The sequence below is a fragment of the Pelodiscus sinensis genome, chromosome 30, assembly GCF_052426305.1.
Source record: "Pelodiscus sinensis isolate ZL-2025 chromosome 30, ASM5242630v1, whole genome shotgun sequence".
Taxonomy (NCBI): Eukaryota; Metazoa; Chordata; order Testudines; family Trionychidae; genus Pelodiscus; species Pelodiscus sinensis.
In genome coordinates, this window is record NC_143081.1 from 15877501 (window position 1) to 15885036 (window position 7536).

Below are 7536 nucleotides of genomic sequence, written 5' to 3' on the forward strand. Positions count from 1 at the left end.
CCAGAGCCCATCCCCTCCCTCTGCTGCCCCCAGAGCCCATCCCCTCCCTCTGCTGCCCCCAGAGCCCACCTCCTCCCTCTGCTGCCCCCTCAGTGCCCATCCCCTCCCTCTCCTGCCCCCAGAGCCCATCCCCTCCCTCTGCTGCCCCCTCAGTGCCCATCCCCTCCCTCTGCTGCCCCCAGAGCCCATCCCCTCCCTCTGCTGCCCCCAGAGCCCACCTCCTCCCTCTGCTGCCCCTAGTGCCCACCTCCTCCCTCTGCTGCCCCCTCAGTGCCCATCCCCTCCCTCTGCTGCCCCCTCAGTGCCCACCCCCTCCCTCTGCTGCCCCCTCAGTGCCCATCCCCTCCCTCTGCTGCCCCCAGAGCCCACCTCCTCCCTCTGCTGCCCCTAGTGCCCACCCCCTCCCTCTGCTGCCCCCTCAGTGCCCATCCCCTCCCTCTGCTGCCCCCTCAGTGCCCACCCCCAACCTCTGCTGCCCCCTCAGTGCCCATCCCCTCCCTCTGCTGCCCCCAGAGCCCACCTCCTCCCTCTGCTGCCCCTAGTGCCCATCCCCTCCCTCTGCTGCCCCCAGAGCCCATCCCCTCCCTCTGCTGCCCCCAGAGCCCACCCCGTCCCTCTGCTGCCGCCCGTGCCCAATGTGTGGCTCCCCACGTGTCCCCCTGGTGTAGCACAGGGCCCATCCGTAAGCTCCCCACACCCATCACTCCCCCCCCCCGCCCCCAACGTTGCGCATTCAGGCTAGCGGTGAGGGACCCTCCTGTCCATCGTGCTGGGGTGCTCCTGGGCGTGACTCTCTGGGGATCTCAATAGTCCCCCCGCCCTTCCCCGTGCTCCCCACCCCCCACGCGCTGAGCGCTGCAATGGACTCGCCAGCTGCATGGAGAGGCGCTGGGCGAAGCTGCTGCTTGGGAGGCACCAGCTGCCCTTCCTGCGACCCCGCCCATTCTCCTCCCCTGCTTCTTCTAGGCCACGCCCCCACTGTGCCGAGGCTCCACCCCTTCCCCACTGCATCATAGTCACAGACTCATAGAGTCCCAGGGCGGGCAGAGATCTCAGGAGGCACCGAGTCCAGCCCCCTGCCCAAGGCAGGACCAACCCAACTCAACCAGCCCAGCCAGGGCTTGGTCAAGCCGGGACTGAAACACCCCTAGGGATGGAGATTCCACCCCCTCCCTGAGGAACTCAGCCCAGCGCTTCCCCGCCCACCTAGGGAAATCGTTTTCCTAATCTCCAACCTTTCAGCCAAATCCCTGATTTCAAATGCAATAAATATTTGGGGGAAAACCCCACTCTTCTAAAATTTCTTTCTAAAGAAAACGGAGCGCATTTCCCACTGCAGGCCCGATTGTGACGTCTGGGCACGAGGAAGGAACCTAATTAAACCTACCAAATTTGGAAATTAAAAATGTCACTCCCGAGTGGTTTTTTTATATAACTAAAGAGTTTTATTGCACACACAAAAATTGTAGTTAGGGCACAGCGGTTGTCCTGCTGAATACAACGTTACGTATTGTGGGATGCATGATGCAGCCGTTCCCCGTTTTACGTTTCCTTAATCTGTATTTCGGAGCTGATTGGATATTGTAAATGCCCTGTTCAGCCTGCCCGAGGAACGGTTCCAGATGACCACACACCAAATGCACCGGAGCAATGCATCCGCCCGAGCGGCTGAGTGCGCTCGTGACATTTAGAAAAAGGAGACACGAATGTGTTGTGTGCGATTGCCATAACAAGACCTGTTCATTGAAATTTCAACATATATTTCCCTTCAAATATGTTCCCAAAGGATTTTATATCTGATGGATCGTTCTGATTTTGGGGAAGGATTCCCGTAAAACTAGTGCAGCAAAGAGTCAGAAGGAAAGAAAGGGAAACTCATTTGCCAAGCTACCTTGGGAGGCGTCTACTCAGCAAGCCGTTATTTCAAAATGATGGCGAACTGGAGGAGTTCGTACTCTCATTCCTGTAGCCCTCCTAGGATCAAGGGAAGTCGAAGGGAGAACACTTCCGTCGACTTCCAGTGCCAAAAGCCGACTTAAGCTACTTCGACTTCAGCTACACAATTGATGTAGCTCAAGTTGCGTTGGGGTACGTCTACACTAGCTCGTTAGTTTGAGCTAGGAAGGGTAATGAGGGCAAAGGGAGTTGCAAATGAAGCCGGGGATTTAAATATCCCGAGCTTCATTTGCATGTTCCCAGGCGCTGCCATTTTTAAATCCCCCTTAGTCCGAACTCCATGCCCGCGGCTACACGCAGCACGAAGTAGGTAGTTGGAATTAAAGATCCTAATTAGAAGTACCGGTACTCCTCTTGCCCTCATTACCCTACCTAGCTCGAACTAACGAGCTAGTGTAGACGTACCCTTGCTTACTTCGAGTTCTGCCCTGCCTGCAGACGCACTCTTGGAAGAAAAGGACTGTTCCTTGTCGGGCTGTCTGCAACAGGGAGGTGAAGGAGAGTAGGGGTGGGCAGGAGGGACGGGAAGACTTTGGAGCAAGTTTTGACCTCGTAATGAAAAGGAGCGTGTGTTTTACATAGGGGTTGTCTGTCCAAGAACTCGCTTCAAAGTCGCTGTCTGACGACCACGCATGCAGGGCTAAAGCCGAAGGCTCAGACGGTGCGTGGAAATGGCCGTGCAAGGACTGTTTACAGATGGGATTTTGCAAATTTCAGGCACCAACGGCGGAAAGGTGCAAAGCCAATATGAAGCTCCGGCCCTGGAGCAGGAGCAACGCACGCGCCGGGGTCAGCACGGCCCGGGTGGGTACACGCCGGTGACCCGGCTTCATTGGCCCTCGCGGCCCGGCCCGGCTTCAGTGCTGCGCGCCCAGGGCCAGCGGCGGGAAGGCTGCGCACGTTCGAGTTAACCCAGCCGCTCGGGGGGAGCAGCCCCGGCCTGCGGTGAAGCCTTCGGCAAGGGTCAGTCTGTAGCTGCACAACCCAGGAGTCCTGGGGCGCCTGAGGGACTGGCTGATTCACTAGGGCAGGGTCGGCAGCCCCCCTTAACCCTCCCGCAGCAGGGAGCCCGCTCCGGCGCTGCAGCCTTAGGGCCCCGCAAGACCGGAGCACCAGCGCCGGCTTCCTGGGCGTGGGGCAGAGGGGAGAACGCCCCGCGGGGAGAGCACCCGGGGTAAGGGGGGAGAACGCCCCGCGGGGAGAGCACCCGGGGTAAGGGGGGGAGAACGCCCCGCGGGGAGAGCACCCGGGGTAAGGGGGAGAACGCCCCGAGGGGAGAGCACCCGGGGCAGAGGGGAGAACGCCCCGCGGGGAGAGCACCCGGGGTAAGGGGGAGAACGCCCCGCGGGGAGAGCACCCGGGGTAAGGGGGAGAACGCCCCGCGGGGAGAGCACCCGGGGTAAGGGGGAGAACGCCCCGAGGGGAGAGCACCCGGGGTAAGGGGGAGAACGCCCCGCGGGGAGAGCACCCGGGGTAAGGGGGGGAGAACGCCCCGAGGGGAGAGCACCCGGGGTAAGGGGGGAGAACGCCCCGCGGGGAGAGCACCCGGAGTAAGGGGGGAGAACGCCCCGAGGGGAGAGCACCCGGGGTAAGGGGGAGAACGCCCCGCGGGGAGAGCACCCGGAGTAAGGGGGGAGAACGCCCCGCGGGGAGAGCACCCGGGGCAGGGGGGAGAACGCCCCGCGGGGAGAGCACCCGGGGTAAGGGGGGAGAACGCCCCGCGGGGAGAGCACCCGGGGTAAGGGGGAGAACGCCCCGAGGGGAGTGCACCCGGGGTAAGGGGGAGAACGCCCCGAGGGGAGAGCACCCGGGGTAAGGGGGGAGAACGCCCCGAGGGGAGAGCACCCGGGGTAAGGGGGGAGAACGCCCCGCGGGGAGAGCACCCGGGGTAAGGGGGAGAACGCCCCGAGGGGAGAGCACCCGGGGGGGGGGGGAGAACGCCCCGCGGGGAGAGCACCCGGAGTAAGGGGGGAGAACGCCCCGCGGGGAGAGCACCCGGGGCAGGGGGAGAACGCCCCGCGGGGAGAGCACCCGGGGTAAGGGGGGAGAACGCCCCGCGGGGAGGGCACCCGGGGTAAGGGGGGAGAACGCCCCGAGGGGAGAGCACCCGGGGTAAGGGGGAGAACGCCCCGCGGGGAGAGCACCCGGGGTAAGGGGGAGAACGCCCCGCGGGGAGAGCACCCGGGGTAAGGGGGGAGAACGCCCCGCGGGGAGAGCACCCGGGGTAAGGGGGGAGAACGCCCCGCGGGGAGAGCACCCGGGGCAGGGGGAGAACGCCCCGCGGGGAGAGCACCCGGGGTAAGGGGGGAGAACGCCCCGCGGGGAGAGCACCCGGAGTAAGGGGGGAGAACGCCCCGCGGGGAGAGCACCCGGGGCAGGGGGAGAACGCCCCGCGGGGAGAGCACCCGGGGTAAGGGGGAGAACGCCCCGCGGGGAGAGCACCCGGGGTAAGGGGGGAGAACGCCCCGAGGGGAGAGCACCCGGGGCAGGGGGGAGAACGCCCCGCGGGGAGAGCACCCGGGGTAAGGGGGGAGAACGCCCCGCGGGGAGAGCACCCGGGGTAAGGGGGGAGAACGCCCCGAGGGGAGAGCACCCGGGGCAGGGGGGAGAACGCCCCGCGGGGAGAGCACCCGGGGTAAGGGGGAGAACGCCCCGCGGGGAGAGCACCCGGGGCAGGGGGGAGAACGCCCCGCGGGGAGAGCACCCGGGGTAAGGGGGGAGAACGCCCCGCGGGGAGAGCACCCGGAGTAAGGGGGGAGAACGCCCCGCGGGGAGAGCACCCGGGGCAGGGGGGAGAACGCCCCGCGGGGAGAGCACCCGGGGTAAGGGGGGAGAACGCCCCGCGGGGAGAGCACCCGGGGTAAGGGGGAGAACGCCCCGAGGGGAGTGCACCCGGGGTAAGGGGGGAGAACGCCCCGAGGGGAGAGCACCCGGGGTAAGGGGGGAGAACGCCCCGAGGGGAGAGCACCCGGGGTAGGGGGGGAGAACGCCCCGCGGGGAGAGCACCCGGGGTAAGGGGGAGAACGCCCCGAGGGGAGAGCACCCGGGGTAAGGGGGGAGAACGCCCCGCGGGGAGAGCACCCGGAGTAAGGGGGGAGAACGCCCCGCGGGGAGAGCACCCGGGGCAGGGGGGAGAACGCCCCGCGGGGAGAGCACCCGGGGTAAGGGGGGAGAACGCCCCGCGGGGAGAGCACCCGGGGTAAGGGGGGAGAACGCCCCGAGGGGAGAGCACCCGGGGTAAGGGGGGAGAACGCCCCGCGGGGAGAGCACCCGGGGTAAGGGGGGAGAACGCCCCGCGGGGAGAGCACCCGGGGTAAGGGGGGAGAACGCCCCGCGGGGAGAGCACCCGGGGTAAGGGGGAGAACGCCCCGCGGGGAGAGCACCCGGGGCAGGGGGAGAACGCCCCGCGGGGAGAGCACCCGGGGTAAGGGGGGAGAACGCCCCGCGGGGAGAGCACCCGGAGTAAGGGGGGAGAACGCCCCGCGGGGAGAGCACCCGGGGCAGGGGGGAGAACGCCCCGCGGGGAGAGCACCCGGGGTAAGGGGGGAGAACGCCCCGCGGGGAGAGCACCCGGGGTAAGGGGGGAGAACGCCCCGAGGGGAGAGCACCCGGGGCAGGGGGGAGAACGCCCCGCGGGGAGAGCACCCGGGGTAAGGGGGGAGAACGCCCCGCGGGGAGAGCACCCGGGGTAAGGGGGGAGAACGCCCCGAGGGGAGAGCACCCGGGGCAGGGGGGAGAACGCCCCGCGGGGAGAGCACCCGGGGTAAGGGGGGAGAACGCCCCGCGGGGAGAGCACCCGGGGCAGGGGGAGAACGCCCCGCGGGGAGAGCACCCGGGGTAAGGGGGAGAACGCCCCGCGGGGAGAGCACCCGGAGTAAGGGGGGAGAACGCCCCGCGGGGAGAGCACCCGGGGCAGGGGGAGAACGCCCCGCGGGGAGAGCACCCGGGGTAAGGGGGGAGAACGCCCCGCGGGGAGAGCACCCGGGGTAAGGGGGGAGAACGCCCCGCGGGGAGAGCACCCGGGGTAAGGGGGGAGAACGCCCCGCGGGGAGAGCACCCGGGGTAAGGGGGGAGAACGCCCCGCGGGGAGAGCACCCGGGGCAGGGGGGAGAACGCCCCGAGGGGAGAGCACCCGGGGTAAGGGGGAGAACGCCCCGAGGGGAGAGCACCCGGGGCAGGGGGAGAACGCCCCGCGGGGAGAGCACCCGGGGCAGGGGGGAGAACGCCCCGCGGGGAGAGCACCCGGGGCAGGGGGGAGAACGCCCCGAGGGGAGAGCACCCGGGGCAGGGGGGAGAACGCCCCGCGGGGAGAGCACCCGGGGCAGGGGGGAGAACGCCCCGCGGGGAGAGCACCCGGGGTAAGGGGGGAGAACGCCCCGAGGGGAGAGCACCCGGGGCAGGGGGGAGAACGCCCCGCGGGGAGAGCACCCGGGGCAGGGGGGAGAACGCCCCGCGGGGAGAGCACCCGGGGTAAGGGGGGAGAACGCCCCGCGGGGAGAGCACCCGGGGTAAGGGGGGAGAACGCCCCGCGGGGAGAGCACCCGGGGTAAGGGGGGAGAACGCCCCGCGGGGAGAGCACCCGGGGCAGGGGGGAGAACGCCCCGAGGGGAGAGCACCCGGGGCAGGGGGGAGAACGCCCCGAGGCTCCGATGGGATCCGGCGGGCAGGGACCGAGCAGAGCTCACCATGGCTCCGCAAAGCCGCATTTTCCTCCCCCCGGCCTGGGGGAAGCCAGGAACCAAAGCCGGCTCCTTGCGCACTGACATTTCCTTCCCACGGGACACGTGCCCTGTCCCTGCCCTGCCACCAGCCTGCCAGCCCTTCCCGGGGGCTTCCGGCCGGGGAATGGAGGAGGGGGGGTCGCGATCCACAGTGCCTGCCAAGCGGTGCGAAAACAAGCACCCCCACCCCCTCATGCCCAGACCCCCCCACTCGCTTCCCGCCCCTTGTCCGAACACCCCCACCCCCTCATGCCCAGACCCCCCCACTCGCTCCCCGCCCCTTGTCCAAGCACCCCCACCCCCTCATGCCCAGACCCCCCCACTCGCTCCCCGCCCTTTGTCCAAACACCCCCACCCCCTCATGCCCAGACCCCCACGTACACCCCGACCACTCAGCTCCAGCCCCTGGCCAAAAGCCCCCCGCCCCTTGTCCAAGCACCTCCACCCCCTCATGCCCAGACCCCCCGACTTGCTCCCCGCCCCTTGTCCGAACACCCCCACCCCCTCATGCCCAGACCCCCACCCGCTCCCCGCCCCTTGTCCCAACCCCCACCCCCTCATGCCCAGACCCCCCACTCGCTCCCCGCCCCTTGTCCAACACCCCCACCCCCTCATGCCCAGACCCCCCCACTCGCTCCTCGCCCCTTGTCCAAACACCCCCACCCCCTCATGCCCAGACCCCTCACTCGCTTCCCGCCCCTTGTCCGAACACCCCCACCCCCTCATGCCCAGACCCCTCCCACTCGTTTCCCGCCCCTTGTCCGAACACCCCCACCCCCTCATGCCCAGACCCCTCCACTCGCTCCTCGCCCCTTGTCCAACACCCCCACCCCCTCATGCCCAGACCCCCCACTCGTTT